Below are 16,320 nucleotides of genomic sequence, written 5' to 3'. Positions count from 1 at the left end.
GGAGTGATTAATAATACACTTCTCATCAAAAAAAATCGAAACACTTCCGTTTTCATTGTTTCTGTCCGAATTTAACACAAAAAAGAATTCATACGATGAAAAAAAATACATAAATGTATAGCTGGCAGTTTGGCCATTACAGTAATAAGCGAAAATTCTAAATTCAAAATTAGAATTTCATTTGTTTATCTTATAAACGAAATGAATCACTGTTTTGAGACAAATGTGTGTTTAGGGTTGGAGTACATTTAGCGTTTAAAAACTAAAAATTGGCGCCTATCCTTAAACTTTTTGTTTTTTATTTCAATACTGTGACTTTGGGACGTGTGAAAAAAGGTTTTTTTTCTAAAACGTATGGATACTTCGCCCACAGAAGCCGCCCAAGTTGTGGCATTGCTGGATTCTGGCCTTAGTCAGCGTGTTGTGGCTGCAAGACTGCATCTAAGCCTGTCATCTGTTCATAGAGTCTATAAACGTTATCGGGAGACTGGTTTGTTCACGCGCCGTTCAGGATCTGGCAGGAATCGGGTCACTTCTGAGCGAGATGATCGATTTATTGTAACAACTTCTTTAAGAAATCGACGCCTTAACGCTTTTCAACTGCAGCAGCGGCTTCGTGTTGTACGAAGGGTGGCTGTAAGTGACTCTACAATTAGAAGAAGGTTGAAGGATCGTGGACTGGTACCGCATAAGCCAGCAAATGGGCCGAAATTAACTGCAGACCATCGAAGAGCGCGCCTTAACTTTGCACGTGAGCACCTAAATTGGTCATACCTACAGTGGAGCAAAGTTCTCTTTTCTGATGAGTGTAAAATTATGCTGTATGGTAACGACGGAAGGAACAAGGTCTACAGAAGAGACGGAGAACGCTATGCACAATGCTGCATTGAAGAAAAGGTCAGCTATGGTGGCGGTTCGTGGACGGTTTGGGGAGGAATCAGCGCCGACGGTAAGACAGAGCTTGCTTTCGTGTCTGGGCCACGTCTGCCTGCACTAAACTGTCATCGGTACGTCGAAGAGTGTCTCGAGCCTCATGTGATGCCCTATGCACATTGTATTGGCAACGGCTTCATATTCATGCACGACAATGCTAGGGCTCACACCGCGGGCGTCGTACGAGATTATCTTAACGAAGTCGATATCTCTATTATGGAATGGCCAGCAAGAAGCCCGGACATGAATCCCATTGAACATCTGTGGGATGAATTAAAGAGACGAATTCGAGCAAGAGATCCTGCCCCAGAAACACTTAGCCAGCTGCAAGATGCAATCCAAGAGGAATGGGACAATATACCACAGCATGTGATCGTGACTCTCATTCGATCGATGAAGAACCGTATGGAAGCAGTAATTAGAGCTCGGGGAGGGAATACAAGTTATTAAATAAACGTTTTTTAGCTTTTTTTTTTTCATTTACGTGTGTTGTTTTATCCATTTCCTTTATACTCCATACGGAATAAAAATGACTCATTTAACAAAATACGAAACCTATGAAAAATTCATTTAAATTTAGAACATTAACATTAAGATTTGATAAGCTCATATTACTCACTATTAAACGACATTTAACATTTATTCCTAAATGTACACATTTTTCTGATAATCCTGACAAAACGTAAACTTGCAAGGTGTTTCGATTTTTTTGATGAGAAGTGTATTATTGTTAGACTATACGACAGGACATCACAATGTTTACAGGATAAGCAATAATAATATTGTTTAAAATAGCTTCGTGAAAAACCCAGTATTTTTATAATACCTATATTATATTATAATATGTAAAAGATAGAAATGGTTATTGTCCGTTATTCTAACCTTGGGATATAGATATAATACGTCTTTTTAAGATACACAAGTTTAACATTTTGATCTAACTTGTTTGGTTTAGCCATCCTTTGCAATGAACCCGCACAAATACGATTTTTACGACGTCACATTACAAATTCTTGATATTCTCGGCTTTCCTCTTACTATAAGATGCATAATTTAGATATTATAAACCTTCTTCTTGAATTATTCTGTCTATTTATGAAAACCGCATTAAAATCCGTTGGGCAGTATAAAATATCTATGCGAACAGACAGGGGAACTGACTTTATTTTATACTATGTAGAGTATGTAGAAATAGAGATTCGCTTTGCTCGTCTTGGCGGGGGCACTACCATGCCCCCAGATGATGTGTCCGACTACCATCTTATTAAATATACGTTATCGGTCTGCTGTAATTACCTATACTGTCGCACTGGAATCGATACGTGAAGATTGGCAGCTATTATTCAGCTATTATTATTGATTGGCTGTTATTCATACGATTGGGTATTCTTTATTTTATTCGTGAACATTTATTTTAAACTATTAATGTATACGCAAGGCCTAATAGTATTATAATAATTATGAAACAAATCAAAGGTTGTCCTTGGAGTGGGTGTTCTGGTCTAACCTTTCCTAAAGATCAACCGGTTTGTTTTGTTAGACGAAGGTTGTCTTCCAGATGCTAAAGGTCGTAAATAAGGGCGTAGAAAGGAACCCACGCTTAAATCTTCAAAATTCGACATTAGAATATTATGTATTGGCAATTCAATTACAAGACTGAAAGAACAACAACAAAGAGACGGAAGGAAATTTGACAAAATGTTGATTAGGTACACTTGTAAAGGTTAAAGGTGTTGAGAGACTTAGGTCTTTATGAGAGGGTGTACAGACGGCGGAAATTATGTTCTCGATGTCTGAAAATATATAATATTAGGAAACTTAAAAAAACGTGTAAAGGGTCCGCATAAAGACTTCATTGTTGTTATTTGCAGTTGTCGTCGACACTCTTTCCACCACCATCGAATGACATGTTGCCGTCTGCTTACATCTACTGATTGAGAAACCAACAATTTGCGTCAGAAAAGAATGGAATGACTTGGTCGATTAGTCATTAGTGACGCGTTTAAGTGTGCGAGGTAGATTACAAGTCTTGACAATGGCTCGGCGGAAATATGCCTGTAAATATATACTTAAGTAGTGCTGTCTCAGGCTATTTTGCGATACGTTATTAGTACATCAAACACTCGTGTGCTGTTGTCGCTAAGTAAATAAACGGAAATAAATAATATCTAAAAATTTTCAAGGAACGAAATTATTTTGTCTAGATTCGTGGAACTCCAGGCCGTCCGTCATAAGCGAGGAGAAATTTAATAAAGTCGATCAATAATTGTGAGTGGGATGTTCACGCTCGAGTACGAGTATACTTGGCTTAGGCTTTTACACTCAATGAAATCGGCAAAAATATTGTTATGTAGGTATTCGGTTTCACCAAAGTATCAGAAGTGGCTCGGCGATCATAATAATTTATAGAGTAAAGATACAGTATAAGCCGTAATACATATCAAATAACGCTATTCCAAGACATGTTTCTGTGTTTTGTCTATGGAACCTTGTTTATTTATTTATTTATTTATTTAGATAGGTATACCAACAGTACACAGTAGTTGTTAAAAACAAGTGACAATAATACCAAGAGAAACAATAACATTACCCGCCTCTCATATTCCTTCATCAAACAAACGTTAACACGGAATGAGACATAACTGAAGATGTAGCGATTTCCGTTTAGGCCTCTCATTATTAAGCTTGAAAAAATCCTACCTACTCACTTTCGCAAATTACTAATTAACATTTCTCTTACAGGTTTCAGACAAAGAGGATTAAGAGTTTGTTATTTTCAGTTAGGATTAACAACTATAATAATGAAAAAATCAAAGACTTCTAAGTAATACAAATAAAAAAAACAAAAAATTAATAAATCGGGAACGACGTTTAAGAACCAAATTGGTTTGTTTATATGATGGAACAATGGAGCTTAGTTTAGTAGGTGCGCGGTGGATGAAGTGTATTGTTAACCGGTAACATTTTATGATTGTTTGACCTTCATATTACGGTAGGATCAGCTCCTTAGCAGTGGAACAAACGATGTTCTTGCATGGCATGAGAATTATTTTTTGCCTACTGACTTATTTTTATTCTGTGCAGTTTATGCCATTCCGACAAATAATAATTACGTGCTAATGCATTGGTTTTGTACATTATTATGTTTATTTTTAGTATTTGAAATGCGTTGAGATGTAATAACATTTCTAACATTTCTAACTTTATTTATTTGTTTATTTCATCGTTTTATATGTATTGTTTTGTAAGTATTATTGTATTTCTTTCATGTATTTGTAGATACACTGCACACACACACACGCTTTTAATATATGTTTTTGTAAACTACTTTGTTTTCATAGTATAAGTAAATATTATTATGTATCCATTCAAGTTGTATTTGTGGGAGACACGGCTTCCGTGCCTCACTTAGCAGGGTCCACAGAATACCAGCGTCGTGGCTCGCGCCGCGGCTTATGCTGAGTGAGGCCCTTTTATAAAGGACACCACCACCATCGTTGACCAGTCCATACACTCAATTATTTGTATTTCTCGTGTATGTTGTTTTTATTATGTGTTTTGTTTGATTGTAAGTTGTGTGTTACTCCGTGTTTTAAATTATATATTTGTTTTATATTTGTAACTGTGGTGTCCCTTTATAATAAACGTTTCTTTCTTTCTTTCTTTCTTTCTAATAGAAATTAACACAAATATTTTCTACATTATTGTACGGCAAGGTACCAATAAAAATAATTATGTACGCAAAATATATGAACAGTTAAAAGTGTCGAGTCACCAGGCAGTGTTTAACATAATGATCGCCTGTTAAACCAACCTGCAGTCGCGAATGTAAACATTAAGCCCTTTGTAAACAGTCAACTTCTTGCTGGTAACACCGATATAATATCGATAGTCGACGTATCAAACGAATACTTGGCAACATTTTGTAGGAATGTACTCAATGTACCTGATCGTGTTATTTGAGAAAACAAAAACGTTAACGCGGTAAAAACTTTAAGCAAATTTCAGCTTCAACGGCGTGAAGTTATTAGCAAACGGAAATTGAAGAAGTTCGTGCGAAAGTAACAATGTAATATTATTTAGTTTACAAATACGAGTAGATTCAAATGTGGAACACGTATAAAATACAATAAAATTGCAATTAATTCTTGCTGTGATATATAGGTATGTCACGGTATAACGTGCTTTAAATATGTAAGCATAAAATATTGAATCCGTTATAGATATTAATTGTACACGAATTGGAGCACCACATACCGAACATTATAATGCATGTGGGCATATATACACACGAGTTGCACCGTTCAAGGATAACCGCTACAAGGATGTGGACCAAGAGGAAAAATCTACATTATATAGCCAAGAAAACAGAATTTTCCTTCATTAGTAACAGATTGTCAAGTATTTTGTATCACCAATTTTATAAAAAAATATGGTTTAGTACATTTTGAAGTGAATACTTTGTAAGTAAAATTATTTTAAACCAATAAATCTTAAAAATCATCGTCGTCATAATATTGAATATAGAATACAGACACAATGTGGAAAACAAATAACAAATTAATTATAATTAAGATTCAAACTTTTATCATTGGCTTTTACATTAAAACATTGTTTAGTTCAAGATTTTAAATTATTTGTGAGAAAATAAGTAAAAATATATTTTTTATTTAAAAATATATTAGCGAGACTGTCGCGAGACTGTCGCAAAACATCGGAATAGCAGTATGAAACACTTACATTATAAAATTAGGTTTGGACCAGACGAATCTCAGACTCCGACAATCCAATAAGACGCTAACTCTGAGCACGTCACATTCACAATTTAAAATTAAATCCCGCTTGCTTCCTATTGGTATGTATCGGGCGTTTATTCCACTAAAACCACTTTCAGGCACTTGTGGCGGCGAAGTGTATAAAATATTCAGTGATATAATTCGCGATGTTATTATTTATACAACAGCTGACGAGCGCGGCGAACGTGCGACTGACGCGACGAACGAAACGCACTGTTTTGATAGTGTATTTTAGCGTACGTAACAGCAAACCCCAAGGTGAGTCGCCGCTCTACCGCGACTTCGATAGCGATACCACTTTCGACGCAAACTTCGTCCATTTGTTTATCCAATGCCGCTTTTAAACCGGCACACAATCAAGTCGCCGCTGTTCGATCAAGCAAAATTTTCAACGAAGCATACTTAGTAAATAACAATCAACCAAGTGATTAAATTTTAAAGTAAATGGTTACAGATACCAACGAAGAGTTAGCTTAAAGTTGAAAACCTTAACTTACTTTCGAATTGTCAAATTTTATGATTTGTTCACTTTGAATATATACAATTTTCAGTAGCTAACTAAGTGATAATGACAATGTAGTAGCTAGGTACTAATAATGATAATTAATTATCACTACATAGTCCGTCACCTACGTATCCCAACCGCGTTATTAAAAGTAGAGACTAGGGATAGAAACATGCCTATTTTTATGTAGAAAAAATATACAAGAAATGAGCAAATTAGTATTAATGTTTTTATATTTCGTGTTTTTATATATAAATAAAACTATGTAGGCGAATCCATGCCGACCTTGTGACAGCGACTACCTTAATAAAACTACGAAAATAAGTATTATAAAGTTGGAAAACTTAAGCAACGCCGCGCCGCCAAATAAATAACAGGGACTTTTAGAAGAACAGCTTCTTGCGAAGGTGGAAACTAGTTCCTACAAGGTTCTGGGTGCGAGTTGAGGGCACGTGTACCGGGTGCACCGGCGCAGTTAACCAACACGGCCGCCATCCGCGGCGCGACGCGGCACGCACTCTTGCGCAACGCACCGGTTCAGCAACGCGACAGATAGTGACCATCACATTCAGTGCGTCATTCCTATCATTAATACTGTTACTCATAGATGTTATGCTTTACGTGTTCACGTTATCAATTTTAAATAACTGTTTTTCTCTTGGTCCTTGGGGATAGGGGCAATAACCATTAAGTATCGTAAGGTAGGTAATCATTGTCGATTCTGCGTAATGATTTTCTACGCTACGACTATCAAGTGGAAATCAAATAACAATTTACTCAAACGCGATTAATTTTAAATAGGTAGGTATAGGAAGTTTAGGTGTTAAATACCGATCATTAATCGACCATAAGAAGAATGACACTCATCGAAAACATCTGAAGTTTTATTCCCGACATTTTACATCTGTGTCGGTTGAGAATTGTAAATATTTATTTTGATCACGTTGAAGTGTGTCCAACAATGTAGCGGTGTAGGATTCTATACGATATTGTAAACAATGGCAGCGCTTCGACTGCTCCCGTTGGTGACTTCATCGCACCACACTACCACATTTGCTCATGCATCTCAAACAATGAGAGTAACGAGTTTCAGATTCGCACTTACGTTTACGATGTTTAGCAAAATGTAGGCGGGTGCTTGTCTAGCGGATGCACGTATCGGACCAGAGTATATTCCAACATGATCTATTGCTTCCTCTGTCAACGAGTCTAGCCAAATGCTTATTAGAATGCCGAAATCAAATATGTCTCATTAGATAATTTTATCGAATTTCACTACACAAGAGTGAAATGTAGAAAAATTGACAAGTATGTAATAATGTATGTAAAAACAAATATCCAATGCTTTGGTTAACCAATTCCTAGTAGCACACGTAGCCTCATTGAGAATCTAAATTTTGCAATAGTTACCTGTTTTTCGGACTAGCAAGAAAAACCGGCGGTGATTAAAGTTAACTTAATGATAGTTAAGACTTTTATAGTATCTATCTGATTTATTTATCTTAAAGAGATTATTCAAAGCTGGCCATTTCAAGACATTTTTAGATAAATATAAAAATAAATTCGTGAATAATCAGTGAAAGAAGACACACAGTCTGGCACAAATCCAACATTATCACCGGAGTCAACATTCTTTTTGACGAAGTGAAGACGTATTCACATAACTTGCACATTTTGAAAAACAAAATGTTTAATCCATTAAATGGCCCAAATTATTGTGTAGCTACAAATAACATAAACGGATTGTAACAGTGTCCTAAGGCAACACCGTATTCATCGGCGGTAACGATGTGAAAAGCCGTCAAATTAGGTCACCCACAGACCCCCTAAATCAACAAATCAACCCCTGGCCGTCACGACAAACCTTAGCGGTAATAAAGAAGGCTTAGTTTGCTGCGATACGTTCAGACGGGTTTACATTGTTCCACGTTCTACTTTCAGCAACATTAAAAGCTCAGTCCTGTGGCGCAGTGATTGAGTTAAGGCGTGGCACCACCACCTCTATGCGGCTATAACGACTGCGAACCATTACCATAGAATGAGAAATAATACTACGTACAGAACGGCAACTCTCCGCTCCCCACCAGCGGCTGAGCTAGGGTCACCTCACCCCCCTCGGTCTTACTTTAGCCTTTAATCGTATGGGTGTCAGATGTTACCCACACAGATGGGCGTGTACGATAACGTCAATGTGTAGTGTGTATTTTTGTATGAAGTGTCCGGTGTGTGTTCTGTAATGACAGAACGAAGTCAGAGAGCGAGTCCCTAACACGTGAGTGGCGGAGACTGCGGGACATTTGGTCGGGTCGCCCATTCACCATAAACAAATCAGACAAATTACAGAGAACTATATCTGCAACGGTCACTTCGACATTAGAATATATCAGTCGAGACATTGACTGTCAAATAGGTAAGTAGTGTTGCCGCACTATCGACAGTTTGACTATCGATACCTTGATGATTTTCAATATTATCGATAGTATTGCGTGGCGATAGTATAGAACAAACTGAGTAATCGATAGTATCGATAGTGGATTATTGATTGGCAATACTACAAATAACAAATTCTAGAACCTCTCCAACCGCCATGTTGTACTAAAATAAGTACAACGTGACGGTTCCCAGGCGTTTTAAATTAAATAACAAACCTGTGACTAAGACCTCATCACATATTGATGAAGGTGACAATTCGACATAATCAGATGTTTCTTCTTAATATGGAATTCTCTCAAGTTTATTCAATAAACCAAATCTAGTAACCAAGGAACAGCAGCGTTTGCTTTTTTATTTCCTAATAATTGAAATATTGACTAAATAATGGTTACTATGCAAACATACAATTGTGAAAACACCCTTTAACCCTAAAGCTATTCCCTATCATAACAACGGCACATCGATTCTATAAGCGAAGGGTCAAAAGGGCTGTAAATGTATCAACCTTTTTGCAATATTATCTTTTCAGAAGTATGGGTAGTAAAATGACAATAGAGGCGTTTACTTTATAAAGGCCTTGTCGGTCAACGCTTCCAATTACATCAAACACAAGAGTGCGGAGTCAGGAAGCAGGTGCGGCCGGCGCACCCCATTGCCGCGGCAAAGACAACCCACAACCTCATATTCAGGTCACACGCAGCCCTGACGCAGGATTGGCTATAGATATATCGAAGACCGTAACGTAATAACTGATGAGACTGCATGAGTATCAAATGTTTTACTTGTATATCTTAGGCTAGAGAAATATGGGTAAGTTCTTAAATATATTATTTTGGTTCAGGTAAGAACTATACGTAGTTAATATGCACATTTCATGTAGTATCAGATTATCCTGTGTATGTACTGTATGCTGAGACCGAATAAATCAAGCTATCAGGCTATATAGTCTAATAATATTTAGTTTTAAGAAAATCTTTTGGCTACTTTTTTATGTTATAAGTAATTTTATAAACTTGCGGTAATAGTAAACCAGTTAAACTCTAATTTAACCATTAGCAAGACTAAAGGGAAGTTGCGAGACATTCCAAACACAAGTAGGTATCTTGATTACTTACTGGGGAAGTCCTATCCACGATTATCTGCTTGTATTTACAGAAATATATGAATTTTATTTTATTATACATACACGTAAAGGAGACCTCCAATAAATGGCCAAATCTAGTTCGATGTTGACGCGATCATCCCTCAACGTCGCGCTGACACCGACACAATAAACGTCCCTTATTGTGTGCCAATGGGCGATGGCTTCGCGAAACAGACAATGACACCCAAAATAAACTTTCGTTATAGTGTTACTAATAGTGCTGTCCACCTTTCATTTTATAGACTAGTCCCGGCATGGAAGGTCAAACGTTTAATTCAAAGACCTGGCTAACGTTCGCCTTTTTGGTAGAGAACGCGAAACGAATATATCTAATGGAGTGAAATGTTTACTAAAACTTTTGTGGGTTATAGTTAATAGTATTCAATAAAAACACTCACCAAAAGCTAAGCGCAAATTTTGAAGGCGGCTTGCAGTCTGTCTACCACAACCGCCATAATTACCTGTGAACAAAACAAACTTTATCAATGCTCAATAATGCCAACAATTCGCGCTAATAAAGCCTATGTTTTGGGGCTCAGATTGTTTATAAGTTGGTCAACCGTACGTAGGTTCCTTAGAGGACTTGATAGATGAGTTTTACGTCACAAATTGTAGGCTACCCGTCGAGTGGGGGACCTGTTATGAGACACATGTAGGATCATCCGCCTTATCACTGGTCTGAAATGAACGTCGACCCATTGGGTCTTGAGCCACTCATATATACGACATATTATGTGGACCCAGCTTTACCAGTGCTGCGATGACGAGTCTGTTACCTACACGTTGACGGTGGGACCGACACTACCACGATACGCCAATCGCTCGCCACGCGCCTGCAATTTGTTTACAGAGCGGCGCCTACCCATCAAGGTAATGTCTTTATGCACCGGGACTGGGGTCCATTAGCCATAAACCAACTAAATTGGCAACGTTAGCATCAATCGTGATAAAGTTGTCGTTACCACCTGCTTCATCACTTGCTGATAAAGCTAGTCTATCTGCCAGTTAATCCTGATAGCAGTACTAATATCTGCCAAATAAGTTCTGGATATTACTTTTCTCTCGATAGCCAAGTCTTGATCATTTTGTTTATCCAATTTGTATTCGGTAATTAAGTCGGATATTTTGTCAGAAAATTTTGCCTTCGGATAATTATTGTTAGTTACAAATATTTAAGTATCAGCTGGATACTAATAATTTTTTGACACACCTATTATGATTTATTCGATACAATATTTTTTTCGAGCCAAATTCGTGCCTTTGCACGAAGAGAATACAGCGACAAACAGCATTATGGCAACGCATTTTTCTCTATTTATAGATAATGCTTATATACTCAATATTTATTGTCATGAGAGCTTTGTCACGAAGGACTCCAGCAACAACCAACAATTTAGACAGTTTTTAACAAGAATTCCTACTTCTATTTGCACACAAGTCGAAGATACAAAATGCTCTACTAACTTCAAAAAGTTATATGAACTTCACCTAGCTCTACGACCTCAACCTATGGCTGCCTTAACATTGTTATATTCTGACCTCAGCTATTATTACTATTGACCTTCTTGAAAATTACCTATTCAAGTTGAAATTCCCAGCGAGTACGCCGAAGACATACACAACAACCCACCAGCAGATGGCGTTTAAAATAACACAACAAGGAGAATGAATCATAAAAGTAAACTTCCGTGATTTAAAAGGAGTATGTACGATAACATAGTGTACACTTGATTTAGCTAACGATGAATCATCCCCAAGTCAGATACGAGGGACGAGTGTAGGTACCAATTATAATGGTTGCCTAGAATTCAATCAATCAATAAATGTCTAGAAGCAATTTATAACTCATAAAGAATAATGTACGTGAACATATTTCAGTTACACAGTAGTTTTGTTTTCAGAAACTACTCTTATAAGCTCTTATAAGATACATGAAGCATTTAGAGGTGGCAGAATCCTCGGACATTTAGCGAGCGTACGACCGTGACTGCGCGGTACGACAATGGCACCAGCAGACAAATGCCAAACGTAAAAGAATTAGGTCGATCCTATGGAACCTAGGGGTGATTTCGACAACCCTGCCAGCATGACAGAGATTAGGGTGGGCATGGGCGCGGCACCGCGAAATGTCGCGCCATTTTGCTGCTGGTGACGTCACGGACCACGCCTGACATTTTGGCTAAAGCAACAAAGCAGCCCTACCTTCCTTCACCACAGATAACCGGAACGTCTAATAACTTTGCGAGCTTTTTCGGGTTATTTGCGTGCGCGCCTGTTCCGCACTATCTCGCCTTGGCATTTATAGGTTGCTATTTATCTGAACACGAATATACGCTCAAGCTTGACTAGAGGAAAACTTTCTAATGCCAAGGGATATGATAACTGTATTGTACGCAGACTATGCATATATTGGGAGTTCGGACCCTGCAATAGGAACGTCTTTATTTATTTATTTATTGCGTGTCACATGGTATTACGTCTGTCATCTTTTCAAGCCAAACATTTCAGTTCTTAGAGAGATTGCTTATAGAAATAATAATGTTGGTAATTTTACAATGAACAACTACATGATTTTATCTAAGAAATGGCTCAAGAAGCCCGTGATGCCGCAGACTTAGGTCTAAGCATTCATATTTACTTTTCATTTAATATTGGTGGTAGATAGAAGATGATGATATTTATGATAAAGAATTATGCCTCTAGACAATTTAATAAAAACCAACATGATGTCATAGTCATAAAACCACGCTCAAGCAGTCACCATACGAGGAGGGCGTGCCCTTATGAATGTTTTAATAGAATAAGATTCGTCGGGTGTAGATATGTCGTGTCATAGCTAGATAAATGTGAACGAAGCTCTCAGCTCCTGCCGGCACTCCTCACTAATGAAATCCGAGTAATTGATACAAATTAGACAATTATTTTTGTCGCTTTTTGTATCTACGACATAGATTCTGTTACCCAGCTGAACGACTACAGGAAAAATAAAGTTTTAACGCAAAAACTAGGACATCTGGCATATGAATATGAAACAAAAGCACTCCGGTTTATAACTACCTACGTAAACAGTAGCCAAAATAGGTTGCGTGCAAAGCTTTAATATTCGTTGCTCGAGGTGGGTCAATAAACGATGTACGGACGCCGTACTCACTCAATGTTCTAATATTTTAACCCGACTAACACCCGCCTATGACTAAGTAACTATGTTATATTATACCTTAGTGCCTTCTTCGAATCATTTATTATTTATACGGATTTCTAGTGTAACTGTTTAAATAGTATAGTTAAAATAATTACAGCGGACTTTTTAACAGTTGCGTTGACTAAAGACCTACGAAGAATTACTCATAAAGTACCTCACCTTCAAAACTATCAAATTTCTTCAACTACCATAAGCATAAGTTTAGAAGACTTTCAAGGGTGATATGACGTCAGTACATAAGGTACAACATTTACAAACTATCTTAGCTCATATTCAAAGCTTAGTAATGAGGCCTATGTATTTTTAGGGAACATACAAAAGGGAAATAACAACTTTCGTAAAATCATGCCATCCATAACTGAACTGGCTATCTTTTGATATCGGATCTTCACCGGACAGTTTTTAGTGACTTTTCGTTGCCTTGGGTTATAGCATTAGAATTATTATTCTCGAAACAATTATTCTTAAAGCTCGTGCGTGACCATACAGCCGCCAAGCTTGTTTAGGGATTTCAAATCCGAAATACGTGATTTTCAGCTGCTTATGTATGAGGAAAAAAAATCTACGGTTGGCAACCCTGGACGAGGGGAATCCTGTTTCCGCTCCCCACTAGCGTCTGAGCTAGGTTTACCTCGACCCCCAAATCTTTCGTATCTTTCGTAAGTGGTACCTAGTACCTACCTAAGCAAGTAATAACGGTTAAATTAGGTATTGTAATTGGCAGCCCTCTGACATCACACACACAGTTGCACGCGTTGATAATGTCAATGTGTAGTGTCTTTGTAAAACGAGGTCGTTTATATGAAGTGTCCGGGGTGTGCCTGTATCCTGTAAATCGAAGTGTAAAGCTGTTTCGATTATACCCTTAATAAGACTGAAGAAACTTGTCGGTTTCTTAACAAATGTGTGCGACTAGCTATCCCTTAATAATGGAAATGGACATGTGTTTTGCAAAAAAACGAAAGTTCAAGGCGGCCGCCAGCGTAATGTTCATCGGTGTAAATAATTTAGTCGGCTAATTGGTCCAAACCCGTGAGAGAACGTGCAGCCGTTTTCCACCGACGAAGATATCGGCAGCAATTCCCACGATATGTCACGAGGCACAGGCCGTGCCTTTAAGATTTCTGACAACGACATGCAAAAAGTAACAAACGTCATATTGACTTATTACAATATAGGTAGGTACCTCACCTACTTGCCTGCTAATGAGCAGCACACGCAATTCTTACTTCAAGGGTTGTATTCGGCTACACGGTAACGATTTCAAGCACGTAATCGATTCTTACTCGAAAATTCTAGAATGTTCCTTATAAGAATATTTTGTGAAAGCAGAAGAAAGCAACGTCACAAAATGGGGTTAATGTAAAAGTGAAACATTTGCGAAAATTTCGCGTCGACTATATGTATATGAAATCTTGTGCTTAATACTGTAACTTTTTTAAATTCAAGTAATACTCTTGCTTGACAACATTTCCAACTAGTTAATTTTTACACCGCATAGGTACCTACTTACTAGCAATGAATAATGAATCTAATCTAATATAATCTAATAAATGATTTTCTTTCTTTCTTCTTTCTTTCCAAAGTTTTTGTAGGTACCATAGTCTTGAATTACATTTAATAAATAATTTATTTACATTATTAGGTAATAATTGAAAGTTATTCCTTTACTACTATCAAAGTTGTTGTTTATTTAAGTGGGGTTAAGATACCAGCGGTTAAGAGTTAATTTAGAATTTACGGTAGGATGCCACTGATATCAACACTATAAATATTTCTTGAATGAATTATGTTTATGGTGTTATCTAATAGGTAACTTATTTTTTTAAATAACTTGGGGTACACTCAGTAAGTTTTCAAATAAGTTTTCAGTAAGTGCAAATAGGTAGTTATATTTCTTTACATTATTATGTAACTTTGCTTATTTATGCAAACTCAACATGCTTGTTGTATTCCTGTAACATTCAGACAGTTCTATATTCTATAAATTTTCTCACTACAAGACTAGACTTCCAATAAAAAGGCATGTAATGCATGCACACATGGCACACACAAACAGAGAATGAATTGTTATTATTATTATCTATATATGTTACGGTAGGTACTGAACATAATTACAAATCAAACAAGTTTAATGTACTTAGGAAAGCTTCATTAAAACCTTGAAACCCATTAATAATTGTTGCCAGAGTGGACATTTCCTTTCAATGTTTGAAAGATAGACCATAATAGATTGTCATTGAGTGCAAAACAGATGCTAATTGTAAAATGTAGACTGCATGGCTAGGCCTACATTAAATACCTAATTAGAGTAAATACCTAGTAGGTATTTGCTGCATTAAGTATTTGGATGGATTTATCAATTTCAATAACTACTGAAGTGATCATAAGAGCTGAAGGTTGTTTTAGAATGAAGTGTTTGGCAGTTATTCATTTTATACCTGCAAACATTAGTGGTATTTAGAAAAAATGATATGATTATTGTACAGTAAAGATTAGTCAAAATGCTGCGCCCATTTTGTATTCTTCTCGATACTTTTGCTCAATTTGAAACTTGGGTCTGCGATATTGGATGAGTCAAGACACTAATACTAATTACTTCGGCAGTGTATACGCTATATGGCTCGGACACGATACGACCTAAAGCATCTAGCACCTGGTTTTATTTATTTGTGAATTTACATGTAAAGTTCACATTTTCTACACTAGATATAAGTACAGGATAACATAATCTTTAACAAAAATCTAATAAAATTACACATAAAATCCACAATATTGGAGAAACGATAAATATTTAGAAGTGAAAGTATCATCAGAAAAGTTGACATCATCAAGAAAAATATCTTTACGGCAAAGGAAAAAAAGATACATACATATGAAAGTTCCGAGAGATTCTTCGTGTGATTCGTAGATCTTACTTATTTGATAAACGTCTTATTTCTTCAACTAGATAATCAAATTCGACGAAATCAAAAAAATCCACAACCGACGAACGACAACCGGACGACAATAAAAAAATTACTGCCACAGATAAGATAATAACAATCGTGACACTGAGTATTTCATTCAGCCAAAAAACAAATGAACCGTAAAATTAAAATAATAATTAACGTTTAAAAAAGGACGCAATTAACTAAAAATGTTTTTAAATATACTTTCAAAAAATACTTAATACTTTTTAAGAACATTTTGTGTGTACTGTGAATACATCCAACTGAACCCATAAAAGTAAAGACAGCGCCGCGCCACGAAAGAAGTCCGCAGCCACGGCATGCGGCATGGCGACGCTGCTAGTGTCGCCATATCT

At 36.8% G+C, this 16,320-nt stretch overlaps 1 protein-coding gene across 2 annotated transcripts in view; it reads right to left on the bottom strand.

Annotated features, from left to right (window-relative positions):
• Window positions 1-16,025, bottom strand: part of LOC126370919 (probable phospholipid-transporting ATPase IM) — a 75,488-nt gene extending 59,463 nt beyond the window's left edge. Inside the window, exons 1-2 of one of the 2 annotated variants that reach the window (XM_050016043.1) lie at window positions 15,887-16,025; window positions 10,210-10,272 (exon numbers count right to left, since the gene is read on the bottom strand). The gene's annotated coding sequence lies outside the window, so the exon portion shown is untranslated. Of the gene's footprint in view, window positions 1-5,673; window positions 5,933-10,209; window positions 10,273-15,886 lie in introns of those variants that run through there. The other variant, XM_050016044.1, reaches the window with a different exon arrangement.
• Window positions 16,026-16,320: the final 295 nt, after the last annotated feature.

Source organism: Pectinophora gossypiella, chromosome 11 (genome assembly GCF_024362695.1).
Source record: "Pectinophora gossypiella chromosome 11, ilPecGoss1.1, whole genome shotgun sequence".
Classification (NCBI taxonomy): domain Eukaryota; kingdom Metazoa; phylum Arthropoda; class Insecta; order Lepidoptera; family Gelechiidae; genus Pectinophora; species Pectinophora gossypiella.
Note: the sequence above shows the minus strand (reverse complement) of the source record. Positions and strands in the feature narration are given on the sequence as shown.